Raw genomic sequence first — 24619 nt, forward strand, 5'->3', positions numbered from 1 at the left:
ATTAGAATCGAGGAGCAAGTTCAAGATAGAATAGTGGACAAGGGTGAAGGATACAAGTAATCAGTGATGTGTTTTGGGGTGATGCAAAATATATCATCTCAATCATTGCTCCAATTTTCCAAATCATTTGATTTGGGGATGTAGATGCACCTAACCTTAGAGAGGTCATCAAATATAAGCATGTGGATGCACCTAACCTGGGAGAGGTGTATGAATGCATTAATTCTACGCTTGACAATACGATGCTTGTCGTGCGAGAGAACCCCACATCAGCCTTCTACAATGACCACATTAATCTAATCGGCTATCAAAGATGGGAGAGGCAGGACACTCCCTTGCACATGGTTGCATGTGCATTAAATCCTAAGTGGTGTAAGACTAGGCCTGGTCGAGTTACACCATAACAAGATGCCAAGGTGAAGGCAGGGTTCTTTAGGGCCATCAAGAAAATGAATGATACTATGTATGCCAGCACAATTCAAAATTTCCACTCCTAGTGGTTATTCTAAGGTGGCCAAGATAGATATGACAACTATGGCACATGATGACGAAATTTGGTTGTGGAACTACCATGGAATGGAATCTTTGACTACCACTTTAACTATTCAATTGCTATCCCAAGTTTCTAGTTCTATAGCTACTGAGAGGAACTGGCCTACCTATAGCTTCATCTACTTTCTCAAGAGGAACATACTTACCTCTAGAAAAGTAGAGAAGCTTGTGCTTGTAAATAGTGCTTTGCATCTCAACTTGTGTATGAAGAGGCTGTAGGAGCATGATGGGATATAGAGATAGTGGAGCCAACACAAATTGATGAGGATGCTACGACCTCAAATGGAGGGTTGGTTGGTGTTAGTTTTGCGAAGCTTGATCATAAGGAGTCCACTAGTTCCAGTGATGAAGAACTTGGGGATGATTAAACGTCTCCATTCACTACATTTTGACACTTTGTACATATCTAATATCATGCTAGTCATAGCAATCATCTTTATGATATTTTCAATATAATAGAAATCTAAAATTCAATGTTTTTATTTCTCAAATTTTATTTAATATTCAAGTATTTAAAATTTTAGTATCCAATATTTGCAATTTTTGATTTTCATAATTTGCCATAGTTTCATTTGAAATGTAATTTCTATACATCTTTTAATAACTAGTTCTCCAAGTACTATATGTATATCAATGTCGTCATCAACCCGCTTTTACCTTATTGTCCCCAAACTTAGGCCCTTGGTCCCATGTCCCGCTATCATTAAACATCCATGGAACAATGAGAAAAAACTATAGGTGGTTATTACATTATGTTTATTGTTTCGCTATCTTACTAATGCAATTCCCTCTTGGCACTACCTTGTAAAGGTGTCAACTTCAAACTTTGCTCATTTTTGTAGCTTCTGTGTCCTCGCCAACTTGATCTTAAGTTTTGGACTTGCATTGCCACCAATAAAGAGCTACTATGACTTCGATGCACATTCTTGTCATTGTGTCTTTCTCATCTCTTAGTTGCCATTTCGGACTAGTTTCACCACTATAATGCACAATTCTAACTAAGAGCAACTTTGGAATGTATTTTCCACCTTAGGTGTTTTTGCATTGTGGCATTGCTACTCAAATTGTGCGCTCTTCTTAGACTCGCCCTTTTTTGCTTGAACAAAGTATTGGTAGAAATCTAGTAAACCATTCACCAACCTTGTCCTCAACGTACAATTTTCATCATTGTACCATCTTTAAATCACCTATGAGTAATCATCCCTCATTAAACTTGATTCCTCTATGTTTACCATTCCTTATCCACAAACAATCTACAAAAAAATTTGGTAGACAAACTAGCCCACCACCTAACAACTTGATAACCGACAAGACTTAAATTTGGTTAATATAACAAGAATATCAAGGTTTATTGACTACAAACCTGACTAACAAGAAACTTATCAAGGTAACCACATACTTCACTACCTTTCTTCACATTCAAAGTTGTATGCTGACTTGTCTAATGCACTTACACTCCCTCCTCTTGTAATCACTACAAAAGCATTAATCAATGAATACAAGATACAAGGACATAGATTTGACTCACAAACAAGAACAATTGACTTGTGGTTTCTTTTTTGACACAGTACCAAAAAAATGAGTACAACCGCCTTCTATACTCCTTGAACTAATATTTTAAGCCACTCTAAATGGCGCATCATCAAGATGAGCAAGGAATTGAATTGTGAGTTAGAGTACAATTAGACGTATAGATCTTTAATAAAAGTACATGATAGACAGATTTAGCAAATAGATTTTTAACTTCTAACAATCCTATGCTTTTGAGGTGTTTTTATTTTCTTTTAGTTTATCTTTTTTTTTTCTCTTGTGGATAAATAAAATCATTTAACAAATCCAAAAAAAATTAGTTTTATCATGTTTATAAGTGAAGAATTGTTAAAAGAGTTCATTTTGTATTTTTCCAAGCATACATCCTGTAAAGATTTAGGCAAGCCTCCCTTGTAGTAAAAGAAAGAACTTAAATCCTTCACCCAAAAACCATGAATTATGTACCTGAAAAATTTCCAAGATAACACGTTGAAATGTATGCTTTGATCCAAACTTGAATAGAAGAATTCCATTTATAAAACTTCCCAAATTGAGCAAGAAAATGACAAAGAAAACCATACTGCAAAGCAAAATATTTTGCTGAGTTTAAAACAATTGGGGCTAGATACATAATCAACAGGGGGCACAACCTTTTTCCTAATTTTTGTGCTTCAACAACCGTATCAAAAATCCATATCACAAAACCTATCACCACACGGTGCTCTTGCTATAAAGGATGCACTGCTAGAAATTCCAGAAGACCATGGCAAAAAAATAATTATCCTTTCTCTAACGCACAACCACAAAACCAAAATTTTATCATTTTGAAACATGTTGGATAATTCTGTTTACTGTGAATCGAAGTTCCCTATAGTTGTACTCTGCCTAAAGGATGAACAAACAGACAAAGAATTGCAGGAACCATCACTGTTGCTTAGATGTCAATCTTGGGACAATAATATTATACTTTAGGCCATATGAATTTTTTTTCTTAGTTGATTAATATCAAAATACAGGGAAATCCATAAAATCTCTCAGAACTGTTGACACAACTCTTAGCATTGTCCTGATATGATGAAAGGGTCAAATTTGAGTTTGTGGACTTGTGTGACTAGTGATACCAGTCTGAGCAATATCTTGACATTAGAGGCACTAAGTTTCCACAGTTCATTGTTAATGAATTGGAACAGTGAGCCGCTTTTAAATTCCTCATCTTACAGATGATGATAACAGAGTGTGAACCAAAACATCAATTCAAAAGTAGCTCACACGGTATTTCCCAGAAGAATTTCATTTTTGTCTTGACAAGACTTGAAGTCAAACTCGGGAGAATGATCAAGAACAAATCAGACAATATAAATAGGAAAACAGAGAAGTTCTCATTGTCGATTGTAATTTCATTAATATTCTCTAACAACTAACAGTTATATGCAATTTTTCAATAACATGTGAACTTGACTAATTTTGACCTAGATTTGACTTAGGAATGAAAAGATCATCGCCTTAGAGTCTCTCGAACTCAATTGATAGCTAGAGTATGAAAGATTTCGAATAATGTTATCATGCCCTCGAGCGAAAACATGAAATTGGAGTGCACAGAATTTAATCTTGGCAATCAGACTTAAACTTTCATATGTATGCCTCCATATTACAACCAAACTGACAACCTCCTAAGATTATGTTGACAACTAACAAATCCAAGGTCTTAAGCACCAAGAAGGCCAATTATCAATACCTAAAGAAAAGCCGTAGCTGGTGACCCAATCACAATGATTTTGTGAAACTTCAAGTTTCACTAAAATTTTAGAACGAAGCCCATGTCTCCCGAAACAAGAGGCGGGTGTCCTATCTGCCTACAAGAGTTAGGTTACTGTTATTTAAGTTGGGCTTTGTCTAGTGGTAAGATCATACAATTGTTGTACCAATGGCTCAGGTTCAAGCGTTGTTAGTAATACTTGTCGCATATACAGCTTTCGTCATGTATGCAACCTATAGAAAGGTGAGCTTCACGTTGCACATACTACATGGTCCCCTACGTGGCGAATACCATGGAAACGATCTCCTAATGTTGCCAACTGAGTAAATTTTTCATAATTGGTCTATCATAATTGAATGCATAATGAGTTGCAAAAGTGGACTTCCAAACTTTACCAGACAAGCAATTTCAAAACAATTGAACGATCAACCTAAAGTTTAAAAATAAGAATAAGAGTCAAAATTCGACAGCTATGAGCCATGGTCCGGTGGTAAGGTTGAGTAATGGTCCCCGCAACCCTTGCACCCCATGTTAAAATTGGCCCACGGATAAAATGGCCACACCAAGTCAAGGCTAGGTGCGATAGACAAAGAGGCCCTGAGGCATTGCCTTACAAGGGAAAACACCTTCTAAGCTTATAAGGTGTCTTGTAAGTAGAAGTTGTTTTCCCTTGTAAGGGAATGGCTCAGGGATTTTCACCCAGGTTTCACAATGGTGAGAATTTCGCAAGCCAAAAGGTGTTTTAAGCTTGAAGGTGCATTTTCGTAACAATTTGCTATTTTCCCCTTAGGTCATCCAGCGTTTTCAAATCCTCAAGAACACTATCAAATCCACATAAAGCGTGGCCACCGTTAATAATTTGTCTCAAAGCTGCCAATTCCTACACTAAATTCAAAGATACACTATGCAAGGTCGCAAGTTTATACTGTACAGGTGCATGCATACAAAAGAATGAAGAAGCTCCACAGAAACATCTGCAAATGCAAATAGTATTCCTGCACATTTTCAAATTTATATACTGAAAGCTAAGTGAGAGCTTTGCTTGCCTGAAGTAGGTCGCGAGGTCGAGTCCAACCAGCGGGCAAACTACAGTTTGTTACCGCAAACCTCTTCCCTTGTACCGATTTTCTTTCTATATGGCCTTCCCATAAACTGCCTTACACGTTAAAAAAAGATGGTGAAATGTACGGGCTCGGCCACGGTTCGAACCGCAGCAATGACACGCGTATCTCAAAATGCTGGAAAACCATGCTCAGCACATTTTTCAGAAGCAAAGATGGGAAAACGAAAAAGCGTGGACAGCACATTTTTCAGCGTCGAGGGACTGAAAAGAAAGCTTAGTTTTCGTTATGCGCAACGGCTCGCACTTCTCCCAGTCGATTTTTAAAAATCTAAGTTACTATTCTTGAAATTTCAAAAAATAGACAGTCCGTGGTTTTCGTTTTTATTATTTATTTAAAAAGCTGTCATACAACTTAGAGTGCTCTCTCTATGTAAAAATAAGAGATTTTGTTAAATGTATGGTAAAACTAACAAACACTTACTTTTGTTTAGCATTAAGCTAAAATGATATGTTAGCTTCTATTTAGTAGTAAGCTAAAATGATATCTCATCAATATGTTTAACTAATTACAAACCTTTAAAAAAAATATAATACTAAATTTTATTCTTAATTTCTATTTTAATTGAAATAATATTTTTAATATAATAGAAATATTTTTAAAAGGTTAAAATCTAAAAAATAATTTTTACTATATACTAAATTTTAAAATTTATTATAAAATTAAATGAATTAATTCTAATTGAAATATATTTTTATGTGTCGATTACTCCAAACCCTTTGAGAAAGATGGCTATGGAGTGTTGCCATGGCAAGCCATTTTTTTAGCATGAGCACTAGAAATACAATGGCTTGGTTCAATGGCAATGGCCCTTCAACAAATAGAATCAACAATCTAAATCACGATGTCCCTACAAGCAATATAATGGCTACCAAAACACACAACACTCTCAATGACAAACTCAAAGCGATTTCTATGGGTATGCTAATCAGTGTTTCCTCAAACCCTTCAATTTCAAGCTAGTGGAATAGAAGTTTTGGAGACCAAAGGCTCTTGTTGTGTTGGGCCAACAAAATAAGTAGGTTTCACACATTATTCAATCCACGATGGTCAAATTCCGCATAGATAATAGGGAATGGATTGGCTCAGTCTTAGAGCTAAGAGACAAAGATTTTTTTTCATGAAATGGAGTAGACCCTAGTCTACCTTGAAGCTTATTAAAGACTGGGTTTTTGTTCAATGGGAGACGGGTGCATTATTAAAACTTTGCCCAAGCGGTCTTACTAATCATCTGTAAGAATGACCTCGAGAAAGCAAGGATAGTGGAAAATGGTTCCTAAATGATGTAATGTAGGGGATTCTGTATAAAAGGATTGGATCCCAAACTTCAACCCAAAGATAGAAAGCATGGACATGGTTCCAATTTGGATGAGACTTTACAACCTTCCCCATGAATATTGGAACAATGATACACTCAAGGTTATAGGTAACAAGTTGGACACCTTTGTTAAAATGGATCATGCAATTGAGAACAAAGACATTAGTTTGTATGCTTGGATTTGCATTCTCTAGCTAGATTTGCATCCTCTACCTTGAATGATTGAACTCATTATGGAGGGAACTATTTATAAACAACTAGTAGAGATTGAAATAACCTTCAAGTAATGTAAACACTATAATGGGAATGTTCATCAACCAGAAACGTACCCACAAATAATTTAAGGTAAAGGAAAGAGTGTTAAGATTTACAGGATTTCAATTGGACAAGAGAGACAATCCTGGCATGAAGACTACACTTTTCTTAGACAAATGTCTCTTTCTATTCTTACTCCAAAACCAAAGGCAATGGCCTCGGACTGTCTGTATGATTTCCAAAGCTCTGGTTATTGGGGTGATTTTCAACATGGCCAAAAAAAAAAATCTTGGAAAATGTGCCCATTGGTTTTGGGGTTTCCCTAAAATCCTCTAAGGTTTTGTTGCAAAGCCAGATTGGGTTTCCTACCTATTCACCCCGAAAAGTTTAAATAGTAATGGACGGCCTCGATAGTATACCACTTGACCCCTTTTGTCAATGGAGAATCTCAGATGTTCAGAATCCTTAGAATCCCCTATAAGAGAGACCAATAGTATATTTTAGTAGGAAGATCTAGTAACTGGCTTTTAGATTCCCAACATTGAGTTGGCAACACATGACCTTCATCAAATTCAATCTGGGCATGACACTAGTCTCAACTCACACCTTATGAATAGCTCTAACTTTTGTGGCTCTCTTGTCTTTAAGGACAACATGATACCATCCTTCAAAGGCATTCAAATCTCCCCTAAGAGAATTTTGTCAACAATCTTTGCCTCAACACTAGACAAAAGTGCCAATAATAGTGTTGCAAATGACTACATTACTGATGATGACTGGGAGGGAGAAGACATCCTGCGCCTTGAGGCTTTGGCAAGGCCAATGAAAAAAAGATGCATCAATCAAACTTCTTTGATGAAAACTAAATGTAAACTTAAAGGTGGGGAGAAGCAAAAAAGAGGGTAGAAGAACATTACAACCAAGATGGAAGCTGCAAGTTGGTCATGGGTGTTGGAGACACATCAGGTGGGCTTGAACCTAATACCAAGAAGCATAAGATAGGGACAAGCCTAAGGATGAGCTAAATCCTATATTCAGTAGGGCTAAATCTTAGTTTTGGACCAACATTAACAGAGTCATCAGGAGTCACTTCAATTTAGGCTTTGTAGGGCCAAGGTGAGCAAATCTTAGGGATTAATCTTATTAACTAGATATTCTTCTCTTCAAGACTATCCCCTATAGTAGAAATGGTCAATGTTCTTCTATGATTTGTTGATAAACTTCATGATCACAATAGCTAACTATAACCACATATAAAGTAAAAGCAAATAAGTAATGAGAGACACGTTTAGTTCTTCAATACATAAAATGGTAGATTGATATTCGATTGATGATTGAATCAACATAACCCAGGTATGCAGTAGCAAAACCATTAACCTCTAAACTGACCAGTCCCTTATCCATTGGGCATTCAATAGGTCAAAAATACACACATGGATACCTAAAATATGCTCATATATCCAGACATTTGATCTATCTATCTAGCTTGCAAATAGACATCAATCTTCAAATGGAGTTCATGCTTATCAAATCCTCCTATGATCCCTACAATTCTACCAATGGCATATCAAGCAAATTACTCAGGTCCTTGACCCAACAACAAGATATACAACTTCAACACAAGCTGCAACTGGACAGTATGCACTTTGGGCATAGTCAATAGAAAACTACAAACCTACAAAAAAGGAGATAAACTTCATAATGAAATTTCCAATAAAGCTTTGTATTCATTCCTTGAAATCAATACATCATGTGTAAGCAAAACTCAGAAAATAACATAAGGGATGATTATATAAGTTAAAATGCTTCAAAAGAAATACATTGTTGTTGTTCATAACAGAGGAATACTTAGGAATGTGGAATCACAATTCTAGAATTGGAGCCAACCTTTTCGTCTCACATTCATAAAAATTGGACTCGAACATGGTATCATAGTTGTAAAAAATTCTCCAGAACTAGAAGGGTATGTGCAAGATCATGGTCAACCAAACTATGGCCTTAAGTGGTAGTGAAAAACCAACAAATCAGGGTTATGTCAACTTGACACATAATTTTAAAGTGGTTATGCATTTTATATCAAAAAGTTGTAAGAAAATAATCTATAGGAAATTGAATGTAGTTTCTAAACTACTAGGCCTTATTTGGAGAAAAAAAATTTGATTGGTCAAAAGTTTGGATTTTAATGTAGTACTACGAAAATTTTAGGACAAAAATAAAAAGTAGGTGTATGTTTGACCACGTTAATCAAAATCAAATGATAATATTTTTTAATGTAATTATAGATATAAAAAGTAGACTCATGCCCGAATGTGACACATATTTTTGGGTATTTTTATTCCAAATAAATAATTAAATATGAATTTTCTACTATACCTTTTCCAAAATAAAAAAATCCCATGTCTAACCAACTTAAGTAGTTGAAAACTTTACCAAAAAATACTTTTCCCTTATACTAGGCAAAGCATAGAATGTGACGCAACTTTTGGATTTCAAAAATGTTATACCGTTTGAAAGTTATAGCTATTTTTGAATCAGTATGTCAATCAACACTTTACAATCATCTTCATTAAAAATTAACTAATAAATACTTATCGAACTCAAAATTTGACAACAATTATATTGATGGAATCTTGAGAGTGTTATAAAAAAATCCTTTCCATTTCATTGAATTTCGATGAAAATAATATTGTCAAATGGCTACTCGAAGTCTGAATGTCAGTGAAACCTTTCTCAAACACATTTTTTGAGTTGACCAAACAGGTCTAGTAAATACCAAGCCTAATTGGGTACCCAATTTCAGATTGGATACTCGATATGAAATTGGGTACTTGAAAACTCTAAATTTTCCAATTTTTAAAATTTTGGAGGGAAACCACCCATATTGGAAATTTTGAAGGGAAATGATCCATATTAGAGGGAAATGAAAATTTGGGAAGTGTGGCCATTATTATTACATATGATAATGATTATTATTATTATTATTACATATGATTATGATTATTATTATTAACTATTATTATTATATATGATTATGATTATGATTATTATTATTATATATAGTAATATTATATTATTGTTATTATATATAGTAATATAGATGATTATTATTAAATATAATAGAGTAATATATATAATTACTTGGCATGCCCTCTAATCGCGATCTCCCTCTTTGATTAAATAGTCAATTTTCCTACCTCAAATTTGTTCTCTTAACTGGTCTCTGTTTACATTTCGTTTAGATTATTTCTTGTGAATTAATTCATGGTCCATAACTAGGGATAAAAGTATTTTCTTTTTTGCTAATAATTTATGTAGTCTTTAGCTTGTTAGTTTATATTTACTCTCTTATGTGCTGTTATGGTGTTAGATGGTAGAATTTCCTTAGCTTAACAGATGTAATTCAAAAGGTTCTTTTTTCGGATTGCATGGATTCCTTCATGGGATTTAGTTTTTATATTTAAGGAGAGGGATATCCATTTGAACTCCTCCTGTCGATAATAGCTCTATGTTAAGTAAGGATTCTCAGTCTGGTCCTTTGGTCTTCTCTCTTCTTCTTAATAGCTGCTAGATTCTGGGTTAGGAGTTTTGTCTTTTTAGGTTCTTCTGTTATGCTGTTGTATGACACTTTAGCTTGGTTCTCATTCGATTCTGGCCTGATCTTTCGCAGTGTGGTTGTGTTTCCTTTGGTAGCAGGGGTTTGGAGCGAACTTGTCATGTTTTGATCCTCCCAGCAATCTGCCTTCTTCCCTCCCCAGGATTCTCTTTTCTTGCATCTTTGGTTTCATCTCCTTGGTTTTCATTGTCCTTTATCCTTTGGCTTTCCTTCTCCCCTTTTGGTCCCTGTGTTTTGCTAGCATTAGTGTAGGTTCTCTTCTTGCTCTGCCTTGTGCTAGGTGTAGAATCATTCTCTCCAGTAGGTTTTCCCAAGAGGTGGTCAGGTTGCTGCTTCTGGTTGTTCTGTGTCCTATTAGCCTTAGTATGTTTGTGGTCTGGCTTTTTCTTTCTTTTCCCCTTTTCCCTAGTCGATGTTTTTTCGTGTGCTCTTGGTTTTTGGTGGTTTCGTTTGTTTAGAGTGTCTCCACTATCTTTCCTTTTTTCCTTTGTGGTTTCTTTTCCTTTCTACTTTGGTCTTTTCAGGTTTTGGTGGTCTTGACCCTTCAAAGTTTCCTTGGTCTGGTTCTTGTATTTCCTTTTTCGTTGTTTTCCTTCTTCAATTTATGTGTTATTTTGTTGGGTTGTGGTTTGATCTCTGGACCTATTTGGCTTCTGTTTATTTTTTATTCTTTCGCTTTCCTTCCTTGGATCCTTATTGATATGTGAGTTCTATTTAGAGATTTCATTCCCTGACAAGAGAATTCTATTGTTTGTAATGGGCCTCCTTTTCGTAATTATTTGATTTAGTAATGGATAGAAATGCTTGAAGATGATATTAGCATTACTACCAACCACTTCAATGGCAAGGCTATTAAAATAGGGATGCAAGCTTGTGATCTCTTCGTCTAGATTATCGAAATTTCACTAAAAGGAGTTGCTGGTCTCTCAAAGCACTTTACAGTATTTTCAATGTAAAATAATTATCAAATGTGAAATTTAATCAAATTATTCTGACTGGGGTATGCCCCATTGTATTTGTAATAATATAGGACTAAGGTCACGGGCTAGATTGGAGGTTTTCTTTCCCCGTTCTTTCCTACCAGTGCCCATTTGAATGGAGGAACGTTATTGTTACTATTTTAATATATATATATATATATATATATATATATATATATATATATATATATATATATATATATATATATATATATATATATATATATATATATATATATATATATATATATATATATATATATCATAATGGCCTTGGTCGTTTTACCGATCAAAAAATAATTTTATATATATATATATATATATATATATATATATATATATATATATATAATTACTTTTATAACTAAATATAATATAGTAATATATATGATGATTATTATTATTAAATATATATAGTAATATTATATGATTATTATTATTAGTATTATATATAGTAACATATATGGTTATTATTATTATTAAATATAATATAGTAATATATATGATTATTATTTTTATATAATCTAATAATATATTATTATTATATTAAAATATACAATATTATTATATTATTAAATATAATATTGTCATGAAATGCATCGAAAGTACCTATGACCCCTTTTGACGCATTTCATGACAACATATATCCCTAAGGCCCTTAGGGACCCATTTGGAATGCGTTGAAAGGGGTCATAGTTTTATGTTGTCATGAAATGCGTCGAAAGGGGTCATAGGTTAACTTATGACCCCTTTTGACACATTTGAACCAACCAAATATGTTGTCATGAAATGCATCGAAAGGGATCATAGGTTAACCTATGACCTTTTTCGACGCTTTGGAACCAACGAAATCGGTCCCTAGGGGTCCTAGGGACATATGTTGTCATCAAATGCATCGAAAGGGGTCTTAGGTTAACCTATGACCCCTTTTGACACATTGGAACTAGCCAAATCGGTCCCTAGGGACCCTAGGGCCCCTTGGGACATATGTTGTCATGAAATTACTATATTATATTTAATAATAATAGTAAAAATCATAATAATATAATATAATAATCATATATATATTAATATATTATGTTTATAGGTCATAATAATAATAATAATAATAACAATAATAATATATATATTACTATATTATATTTAATAATAATAGTAAAAATCATAATAATATAATATAATAATTATATATATATATATATTAATATATTATATTTATAGGTCATAATAATAATAATAAAAATAATAATATATATTACTATATTATATTTAATAATAATAGACAAAATCATAATAATATAATATAATAGTCATATATAATAATCAAGTTTGTTCACATTGCCCACAAAATTTGTTCACTTCCCTCCAAAATTTGGGCATCCATTTTAGATACCCGATCTCATATCGAGTATTCGATTTGGAATCAGATAACCGATACGAGATTGAGTACCTAAAAAATTGGCATGCTTTTCCCAACATATTCCCTATCACTACATACCCAACAATCACATTTTTTGCGGGTCATTTTTATGGATTTGGAGAAAACTGAGTTTTTGGGGCCCATACGATCGAAAAAGGTTCTATAATATATGATTAGGTGTCTGATATTATTTTCTAAATGGTGAGCAGTAGTCGTCAAAAGGCTAAACACAAAAGGAAGGTATCGAATGAAGACATTGCAGCATATAGGGAAATGGAAAAGCTAAATCACTGAAGGAAGAGACAAGGTATGTTAAATGTGAGTCGAGTTGACGATGTATTGATTGAAGGTGAAATCAGAGTCAAATAATGAATATGTGCATTTGGGGAATGAAAATGTACCAATTTATAATGATAATGTCGAGATTGAAAATTTAGAGAATGAAAATTTGGAGAATGAAATGCTACCAGGTCATAATGTAAATTGCATGATTGACCATGTTGAAAATGACAATGCATAGGAAGGTTACATATCTCCTAATTATAATCAACATGAAGGTTCTAGAACACCAAAATGGATAATTGAAATTGATGAAACAATTATTACCAATTTGGAAGGAAAAAAATTAGAAAGAACCATTCAGTTATGGGCTTCAAGACTATATAAGATGTTTTTTAACAACAAGACAGTGGTGGAGCAATGTCAAATTTTTATGCACTTATTGATGAGACCTATGCTTTCCAAATTGAAGATTTGTGTCAATAAAAAATTGGAAAGAAATACGATTATTGTGAAGAATATTTTCAGTGCTCTCAATAGCATTGTGAAAAAATAACAAGGAGAAGGATAAGAGAGTTTCTTGAAGGGTTATTACAACCTCTTTGGTAAGCCATTTTCTGAGAAAGGTAGATGTATGAGACAAACTTGTATTGACTTGAACCTAAATCATACTACTTTGAGAAGAACACTTAGTAGACGAGAGAGAATTAATGATCCTCTTCAAAATGAAACATGGGCTTTTGGTGGGAGACTTCTACGTTTTGATAAGAAGCTATCCGATGATGTGAAGGAAGAAATTACATAATTTTGACACTCTAGCTCAAGAGTATCACCCAATGCTAAAGACATGTTAAAGTTGAGAATTGGCATCAAAGACCGCATGCCACATCCTAAATATTATTTGGAGGTAAGTCAAACTATGTTGTTCAAACAATTTAGAAAGAGTAATCCAAGATTTCGTATATCATAGAGGGCTTTTGAATCTTTGAAGCCATTTTATTGTGTGCCACTTAAAATTCAAAATACATGTTGCAAATATCATGTCGAGTTTTCTATGCACCATGAACTATTATACTCCATCCATTCTACTTTGCATAATAAAAAAATGTTGGAGAATTGTGGTGCTAGTGGTCTTCCAAAATCATCAAGAGACTTGCTAGATCAATTTATATGCTGTAGAGTTGATGGTTTTCTCTTTTATAGAAATGCTTACTTAAATGAGAAGTGTTCAAAATGTGGTGGCTTATCCAATTTTGACACATGTTTCCATGAGAGGTGCAAACAAGATCTTGGGAAGACAATAGTTTTTAAAAATGGTATATGAAATGGTGAAATACATATTGAAGAGTGGGGGTGAGAGCTCTAGATGTGAATTGGTTGCAAAAGAAATTAGTGTGGCTAGTTTTATTTCAGATTTCAAGACAAATCTTTTCTACAAGTATGCAAGACATAGTCACAGGTCTTAGTGGTTGGATCAACAATTTAGAATGTGTAAGGAGACTTTTCCCATATGCACATTATGTCAATTGTTGACTTTGCTGAGAACTACACATTGCAGCCTCAAAATGAGACACAATCTTAGTATTACAACTCCATTTAGATTGCTATTTTTGTCCACATAACATATAGACATGCCCTTGATAGTGCGGAAGATAATCAGAGATTATTAAAGAATATCATTTTTATATGAGTAATGATAGATCTCACTCTCACGAGTTTGTGCAATGTTGTTTCGAGAATTAGTTTGATTTCTTATAGGAGCATCCAATTGCCATGGCTAGACATATCATTTGGTTAGATAATTGCACAAGTCAATTCAATAATGCTCGCGTGTTTTATTGGTTGTGTAGGATGCACGTAGAGAGGGGTGTGCCTCATTTTTGGAGTTTTTTTGAGTTTGACCATGGGAAAGGGGAACATGATGGAACAGGGGCATGTGTGAAGAGAGATCTAGTTAAAGAGCACTTAAAGATTTCAGGAGCTGAGCTTCTTGATGCTCGTAGCATTGTTAATTGGTGTAGTTCAACATTATCATAGGGGGAACTCTTGATTCAATAGTACCCAGGTTCTTTTGGTTGGTTGAGGAAGGGTCCATAGGTGATAGATCATATTGTGCTATAGTGAGAGACTCATAAAAAATGCATTCATTCTAGAGCTTTGATTCTAGTACATGGACTATTTGGACATGACAGCTAGCTTGCTTTTGTCCTAGTTGTTTTTAGTGCGATTAGGATCATTGTGAGTTGAGTGAGGGGGTGGACCCATAGGCTCCACATTATCTTACTCCATTGTCTATCATACCCTCTATTAGAAATGATGACATGGAAAGTTCACTTGAGCATAACCATATATCAAATCTTCTTCAGGCAAGACATGTCTTTGCATTGGTTGCACCATAGGGGAATGATGAGAAATTGGATTATTGGTTAGCACATTTGTAAGAGGTAAAAAAAAGCTTGCACAACCAATCACAGATGATGATGGATTCACATATCCTACTAGTTCAGTGGTTTCCACTGAAATATGGTTGCAAACATACATGCTTAGAAGGAATGAAATTCCTGCATTCGAAGAATATCAGAAGAACAAAAAAATTCTCATATATTTGCATCTTATTATAGAAACAAATGTAAAGTTGTTGAAGCATCAAGGAAGACCAAAAGTAAAATAAATTTTTACTATTACTAATGTTGATCATGAAGCCCTATTGGAGACCCTAAAATAGAGAGAGGACCCTACTAAAACACTCGACTAGGTATATTTACTTCTTATATTATTTTGTTGATAATGATCTGGTGAACCAACAATTATCTTGTTTAATACAATAAGTTACTAATATCTTTTATGATATTGGAATGTAGGTACATCACGAAGAGTAGCCATGCATGAAGATAAAAAACTAAATAAGGAGTAGAATGAAGAAAAATCTATTCTATTTTTGAGACTATGATTTTTGACACTACTATTTTTGACACTACGACTTTTGGTAGTTGTGTATTGATGTAATAATGATGAAACACTTGATATATTGTAAATGTAAACTTGTTGATTTAATGTAAGAAACAAATATGATTTTACTTAATGCAATTTATGTGGAGGGACCTAAAAAATGATGATTTTAATACATACTAACACCAAACTTGCATTGTGCCCAATGTCAAAAAAATGAGAGAGGTAAAAAATAATATTTTTACTTAATACTAACCCTATTGACACCCTTGTTCCAGCTGTGGAGAGCCTCCATCGACCACCCTGTACTAAAGAGACTCCAAGGTGCTCTAAGTATAACTCAGAGCTTATGAGGGCTATCAGTTAAATGTTGAGTGCTACATGACAATCATGTCGAGACCTAAAATAAGCTATCTCATTTTTGAGAGATCACATTCCATTTGGATTCGGCACAATGATCTTGCTCAATGGAAAAACTCACAATTTGCCTTAGTTCATAGGTGCATCACAACATAACTTTGAAATGGTTGATCTTGGCATTGAATCATCAGTGTCATTAGCTTTGGATGGGCAGGTGAACCCTAGTGACACCCTTGTTTTGGCAGTGGAGAGCATCCATCATTCGCGGCCACCCAGTACCAAAGAGTCTCCAAGGTGCTTTAAGTGCATGTCAAGGTCAATATTTTGAGGGTCATAACTTAGAGCTAGTGACACCTTTGTTTTGGCAGTGGAGAGCCTCCATCATTCGCGGCCACCCAGTACCAAAGAGTCTCCAAGGTGCTTTAAGTACGTATCAAGGTCAATCTTTCAAGGGTCATAACTCAAAGCTCATGGGGGCTATTGATGAAACATCAAATGCTATAGGATAGTCATGCCAAGGCCTAAAATAACCTCTCTCATTTTTTAGAGATCACATTCCATTTGGATTCGGCACAGTGATCTACCTCGATGCCAAAACTCATAGTGTGCCTCAATTCATAAGTGCATCACAACATAAATTTGAAACCATTAATCTTGGCATCAAATCATTAGTGCCATTATCTCTGGATGGGCAAGTGAACCATGGTAACACCCTTTTTCTGGCTATGGAGAGCCTCCATTCTCCATAGCCACCCTGTACCGAAGAGTCTACAAGGTGCTCTAAGTGTGTGTTGAGGTCAATATTTCGAGGGTCATAACTCAGAGCTCATGGGGGCTATCGATGAAATGTCAAATGCTACAGGATGGTCATGCTAAGGCCTAAAATAACCTCTCTAATTTTTGAGAGATCACATTTTATTTAGATTTGGCACAATGATCTCGCTCGATGCCAAAACTCGCAGTGTGCCTCAGTTCATAGGTGCATCACAACATAACTTTGAAACTGTTGACCTTGGCATCAAATCATCAATTCCATTAGCTCTATATGGGTGGGTGAACCCTATTGACACCCTTGTTCTGGCCATGGAGAGCCTCCATCATTCGCGGCCACCCCATACCGAAGAGTCTCCAAGGTGCTCTAAGTGTGTGTCGAGGTTGATCTTCCAAGGGTCATAACTCGAAGCTTGTGAGGGCTATCAATTAAATGTTGAATGCTACATGATGGTCATGTTGAGGCCTAAAATAACCTATCTCATTTTTGAGAGATCATATTCTATTTGGATTCAACATAGTGATCTCGCTTGATGCCAAAACTCGTAGTGTGCCTTAGTTCATAAGTGCATCATAGCATAACTTTGAAATCGTTGATCTTGGCATCAAATTGTTAGTTCCATTAGCTTCGAATGGGTGGATGAACCCTAGTGACACCCTTATTCCAGTCGCAGAGAGCCTCCATCATCCGCAGCCACCCTATACCGAAGAGCCTCCAAGGTGCTCTAAGTGCATGTCGAGGTCGATCTTCTAAGGGTTGTAACTTGGAGCTCATGGGGGCTATTGATGAAACATCAAATGGTACAAGATGGTCATGTCAAGGCCTAAAATAGTCCCTCTCATTTTTGAGAGATAACATTCCATTTGGATTCGACACAACGATCTCGCTTGATGCCAAAACTCACAATGTGCCTCAGTTCATAGGTGCATCATAGTGTAACTTTGAAACTGCTGATCTTGGCATTAAATCATTAGTGTCATTAGCTTTAGATGGGTGGTTGAACCCTACTTACACCCTTGTTTTGGCTGTGGAGAGCCTCCATCCTCTATGGCCACCCTGTATTGAAGAGTCTCCAAGGTGCTCTAAGTACGTGTCGAGGTCGATCTTCCAAGGGTTGTAACTCAGAGCTCGTGGGGGCTATCGATAAAAAATCAAATTCTATAGGATGGTCATGTCAAGGGCTAAAATAACCTCTCTCATTTTTGAGAGATCAGATTCCATTTAGATTCGACACAACGATCTCACTCGATGCCAAAACTTGCAGTGTGCCTCAGTTCATAGGTGCATCACAGCGTAACTTTGAAACTGTTGATCTTCGCATCAAATCATCAAATCCATTAGCTTTGGATGGGTAGGTGAACCCTATGAAAACCCTTGTTCTAGCCATGGAAAGCCTCTATCATTTGTGGCCACCTTGTACTGAAGAGTCTCCAAGGGTCTCTAAGTTTGTGTCGAGGTTGATCTTTTGAGTGTCATAACTCAAAGTTCATGAGGGCTATCGATGAAATGTTAAATTCTATATGACGGTCATGCCAAGGCCTAAAATAACCTATCTCATTTTTGAGATATCACATTCCATTTAGATTCGGCACAACAATCTCACTCGATGCCAAAATTCGTAGTGTGCCTCAATTCATAGGTGCATCACAACATAACTTTGAAACTGCTAATCTTGGCATAGAATTGTTAGCACCATTAGCTATGGATGGGTGGGTGAACCCTACTAACACCCTTTTTTTGGCCGTGAAGAGTCTCCATCATCCGTAGCCACGCTGTACCAAAGAGTCTCCAAGATGCTCTAAGTGCGTGTCCGAGTCAATCTTCTAAGGGTCGTAACTCGAAGCTCATGGGGGCTATCAATGAAATGTTGAATGCTACATGATGGTCATGTTGAGGTCTAAAATAATCTATCTCATTTTTGAGAGATCACATTCCATTTGGGTTTGGCAGAGTGATCTTGCTCGATGCCAAAACTCGCAGTGTGCCTTAGTTCATAGGTGCATCACAACATAACTTTGAAACCATTGATCTATGCATCGAATCATCATCACCATTAGCTCTAGATGGGCAGGCGAACCCTACTAAAACCCTTTTTTATCCACGGAGAGCCTCCATCATCCGCGGCCACCCCATACCGAAGAGTCTCCAAGGTGCTCTAAGTGTGTGTCGAGCTCGATCTTCTAAGGGTCATAACTCAGAGCTTCTGGGGGCTATCAATGAAATGTCAAATGCTATAGGATGATCATGTTGAGGCCTAAAGTAACCTCTCTCATTTCAAGAGATCACATTCCATTTGGATTTTGCACAACGATCTCACTCTATGCCAAAACTCACAGTGTGTCTCAGTTCATAGGTGCATCACAATGTAACTTTGAAACTGATTATCTTAGCATTGAATTGTCAATGCCATTAGCTCCAGATGGGTAGGTAAACTCTACTGACACCCTTGTTTCAACTGCAGAGAGCCTTCATCGTCTACGACCACCCTCGTGTAGGAGCACCTAAGTGGTCTAGTTTGTACCTAGTGCTTCTTTATTGTCACTTTGGATTGTAATTATGCTAGCCACATCACTAGTGGTTTGATAAGACCTAGTAGGTCCTTAGGTAAGGTTAACTTAGTTGCTAAGTGGGTTTTTGTTCCTAAGTTGTTATACCTATAAGTTGCTCAATAGGGGTTAGGTTGACCAAAGTGGTAGAAAAGTTGACCAAGGGTCAAAAACCATCTTGTAATGTCTAAATCAACCTAATAGGACCCCTTACCAAGTTTGGTGAACTCATCTAATTAAGAATTTTAAGTTATAGCAAAAATTACTCAAAATTGCAAAAGTTGCAAAATTGCAATTTTGCAACTTTTTCTTGCAAAGTTGAAAATGAGTGCAAAGAGTTAGTTATGGGTTTGAGAATAAACATACAAGGTTGGAAAAACCTATATAAGGTGTGAAATAACCTTGCTATGACTGTGATTTTAATGTGCTAACAACAACATCTAGTTGAAATTTGTTTGAGATATTGATTTTTAGTTATTGTAGAGTTGTTTGTTGATCCAAACTCATACATATCAATGTTATGATGTTGATGGAAGCCTTGAATATTTCTTGCATTACCAAAATGTCATGTGGGCTTGGTAAGCCAAATGTATAGTAAAGTCTCATAATAGCACTTGTTCTCATATTTATTTGTAAAGTTGATGTACCAAGGTGAAGGAGGTGGATCTTAGTTGGATCCAAAGTGGAAGAAGCAAGAAGAAAACAACAATGTCTTGAATTTGACCTTTGAAAGTACTAAAAAGGACTAGTTAGTGTGAGCAAGCCTTGTAGTACATCACACCCCATACTGAAGAGTCTTCAAGGTGTTCTAAGTGTGTCTCGAGGTCGATCTTCTGAGGGTCATAACTTGGAGCTCGTGGGGGCTATCGATGAAACATTGAATGCTAAAAGATAGTCATGTTGAGGCCTACAATAACCTATCTCATTTCCAAGGTGCTCTAAGTGCATTTGGGCTGGTGAACCATAGTAACATCTTAAGGGATTGTAGAAATTATTTCAAATTAAACATATATATGATAGCATTTCAAATTAAACATTGCATCAAAATTTGATAATAAAGGTTGTTAAAATGTTATTCACAAATTATTGCATTTGAATTGAATATAACAAACATGATCAAAATGAATGATATTCCATAAACATGAACAATACACATGATCCACGATAAATTGAACAATAATATACTAAATTAATATGTATATCATTGTGCACATAAATGACAAAAATATATATCAAAATACATGTATCTATAGATAAATTATACAAATATATATATCAAAGTTCACATATCCATAGACAAATTACACAAATATATATCAAAATACATAGATCCATATACAAAATGTGGCTGATCATGCCATCGAAATGTGTATAATATCAATATTTCTATAAACAATGTGGCATATGCCATCTTAAAATGTCTCATGACGCATCCTATGACAACTATACTATCCTAGGTTGCTGGTGGATGATCAAAATGCAAGCTCTTTACTGCACTAGGTGGATTGGATGCCTCTTAAATAAACAAAAAAGGAAAACCCAAAGTTAGACTACTAAATTTATATGATTCTATGTATCTAAAATTGAATTACTCAAATGCATAATGATCTTTTTTTTAATGAATATTTATTGTATTAAACTTTCATCATAAATATCTCTCTTGTCAACCTCCTATGCCAGTTAGAAGTCCTCTCATATGTCCTCGACAATGCTTGAACCTTGTTGATTGTGGCATGTGCATGTTCAAGTATGTTTGTTAGATGAATCTACAACTTAAACTATAACATTATAATTCATAGCATGCTAAATTTATAACATATAATCAAGAATTCAAACCACAACTTACCTGTGTCGATTCCTCATCTAGATATAATGGTTGTGTCAACAAAGATACAAAACTTTGGTGTCCAACCTCCTATGCACTAGGTGTTTCCTATGAGATACAAAATACTAGTTGTTAATATCATAGAAATTAGTTTTGAATTTATTTATGAAAATAAGGAAAATAAAAAATAAATGATACTTATACATACGATGGGGCTCTCAGTGCAAATGGAAGTGCCAGAGCATCTGTAACGTGGAATTTGCCTAGACTCATCACCAGTAGCCACACCCTATACAATAAATAATGTAATTAAATTTCATTACCACAAACATTTTACAATAATGCATTGATATTTGATCAAATAGAAAGCACTAATTACATTTCCCTTGTCAATTGGTCGTGCCTCATCCCCCACTCTCTGCCCCCCACTGACAAGTGATACCTACAAGAGAAAAGGAAGATTAGAAACCATATATGCTACAATATCAAATAGAAAAAAAAAAAGAGAAAACAACATAATGTATCATAGATGTCTCAAGGCCAAATGAAATAGCTAAGAGTGTGACATTATCAACCTATTTGAGCTCCTTTTCAGTCATCAACTAAACATGAATGAAGATCACATACATGTATAAGTCAATATGGGTTAAAAATTAAAATTACTCTATTATAAAGATTAACTTTAAATAACATATGTTGTAACAAAAAAATGTATACATGTACCAACACAGAAGGAATCCATGGCTCTGCATGCCCCTCATATAGCCTTTGTATGTGCATATGGTGTATCCTCCTCAAATACAAATTGATACTCAGAAAGATCGCCTATGGGACCCAGACAAATATTCTTGCACATTATGCAAGTATGGGGCAAACAAACATGTAATGAGCTTGCCGATGATGAACTCACACCAACATCATCAACATGGGGAGGCAACACTGACCTAGCTTGGGATATCAATTGGCTACTCAATCTATGGATGGCTCTAATAGTTTGAGAGCTAACCTCTGTAATGATATCAGGATGTTGCACTCGATAAGGGGGGGAGAAATCATTAGGGGGGACAAAAGTGTCAACTTTCTTCCGCTGGAAAAATGGTCTATCCTGAGGAGCTCCTCCTCCTACACCTATGTTGGGCTTCATGCTCCAATAGTTCACCTTGAGGCTGAACACAAATTCTGCATACAATTTTCTAAGGAAATAAAATGGCACCTCTAAATTTTTGTGTGGAGGGATGTCAAAAACTATCCACCAACGATCCCAAAAGTTCGCACACATAGCCTCATTTGTGCACCATTTAATTGATAGGTTTGGCTTTGTGCATTCGACTTGTTTACCAGTTTTTGGGTTTGCAAAAAGGCTAACCAAATCATCTCTACTTATATCTAGGGCCACAACCTCATTATAGACCAACCCATCATCAAGCTCATCATGCATTTGGTCACACCAACGAAGAACAATATTTTGTTCATTGGTAAGTGTTTCAATATTATCCACTATGGTGTTTAACATAGATAACATGGGAGCCAATGCGGGTATAGTATTATATGTGGTTCACAAAACCCTCAATTTGACGAGATTTTCAAATATAAAATCTTTAATTTGAGGAGGGTTTTGAGGGGGTAGGGAATCATTTGGTGGACATTTTTGAGGGGGCACATGATTGTTTGGTGGAGGGTTATGAGGAACATTATTTCTTGCCTTAGTATCATCATTTCAGTCAGCCATACCTATTAATTTGCAAAAAATAATTTCTATTAAAAAGAACCTAAATTTAAATAATTTCTATTAAAAAAAACTTAATTTTTAACAAATTCAGTTAAAAATAACTAATTTATAATAAGATTCATTCAAAACATTTTTTAAAAAAAAATTACTAATATTGTGTACCCATTTTGACATTCGATACTAGAATAGAGGAACTCTCAAACACAAGGAAAATGCAATGTGAAAAGAACCCTCAGGTTTTTTTTAAAAAAAATAAATGTAACATGTTTTAGGTATTTGATTTCATATCGGATACCCAATAAGGCTTGTCCTAACTTTTTAGCTTTGGTATTAGGATGGGTGGAAAATAGTCAGAGCAGATTTTGAAATGTTTTTAGACATTTTCAAACTCTATTTTTTTCACATTGCCACTTTTTGGCACACCATGATCCTACACATACCTCTAACTTTTGTTCATCTAACTCTCCTGGATTCATTTTCAATACTAATTCACTCTATTTTATTTTGTATAAAAAAAAAATTGAACTCAGCTAATTTAATAAAAACATCATCTTCCATAAATTGTTGGACTTGGATGATCTTGTAATCCAGCCTTGTTGCTGCTAGTTCTAGGCCTGTGAGTGTATTCTCAACTACCTTGACCCAATCTTGTGTATAACTTTGCCTTAAGTTAACAAAGTAATGATTCTTACTAAGTAGAATTTTTAGTGTTCTTTGTTTCACTTCTGTAGGGATATGGACAATCTTTTGTCTCTTCTTCCCCTTAGCGATCCATGTTGTCTCAGCAGGCTCATCTTCCTCTATTTTTGGAACTATATGAAGCTCAGAGCTGTTAGGGAATACCATCTCCTGTTGTCCCATGGGTCCTTTTGGCATTTGGGCCATGATTTCAGCATTGTCAATGACCATCTTCCTAATCCTATGAGGATAAGGGATATCCATATAAAATCCCTTAAAATTGGGATCCTTTTCCATTTGAAAAGTCTCCCACCCTAAAACATCTACATAGAAATGTGCCCCTATGCACCTTAGGCCCTAAGTATTCTCTGTTTATCATAAGTAGTTGCCACATGAATTCACTAATACCCAACCTAGGAGGAATGAATTTTGGCAATATGTGGGGTGGTTGGGGACAACCATATACTCTCATCAAGGAAAAATTTGGAAATAAGAAAATATCCCTCCAATTATGATCTAATCTCTTATCCTCAAGGAGTAAGGTTGGTCTCAAAAGACTCTTCATTGTATTAGGCACCCTAAAGTAACCCGAGTCTAGCATTTTCATTATAACAACACTAAAATTATTGAAAAATGAGACAGAATCAAAATAGTGATAAGAAGTGTCCCATATCTATGTCCATAATTGAATTGGTAACTCTCCATTAGTATTAGAGGTGTGATAAATGAAATCTGAACTGAAGTATCCCACATTCCTGTATAGAATCAGATGCATTAGCAGTGAATAGTGAAGGAAACAAAAATTCTTCATTTCTCCATTCTGGGACAACTTAATATTTTCCTTCATTTTTGGTAGAATGTACTTAACATAATCATATTCTCCACCATGGTAGGAGTCTTGCACATCTCTGGAAATAATAAATTCAACTCCATATA

Source organism: Cupressus sempervirens, chromosome 6 (genome assembly GCF_028749045.1).
Source record: "Cupressus sempervirens isolate cs-2001-9-10 chromosome 6, ASM2874904v1, whole genome shotgun sequence".
In the NCBI taxonomy this organism is placed as follows: Eukaryota; Viridiplantae; Streptophyta; class Pinopsida; order Cupressales; family Cupressaceae; genus Cupressus; species Cupressus sempervirens.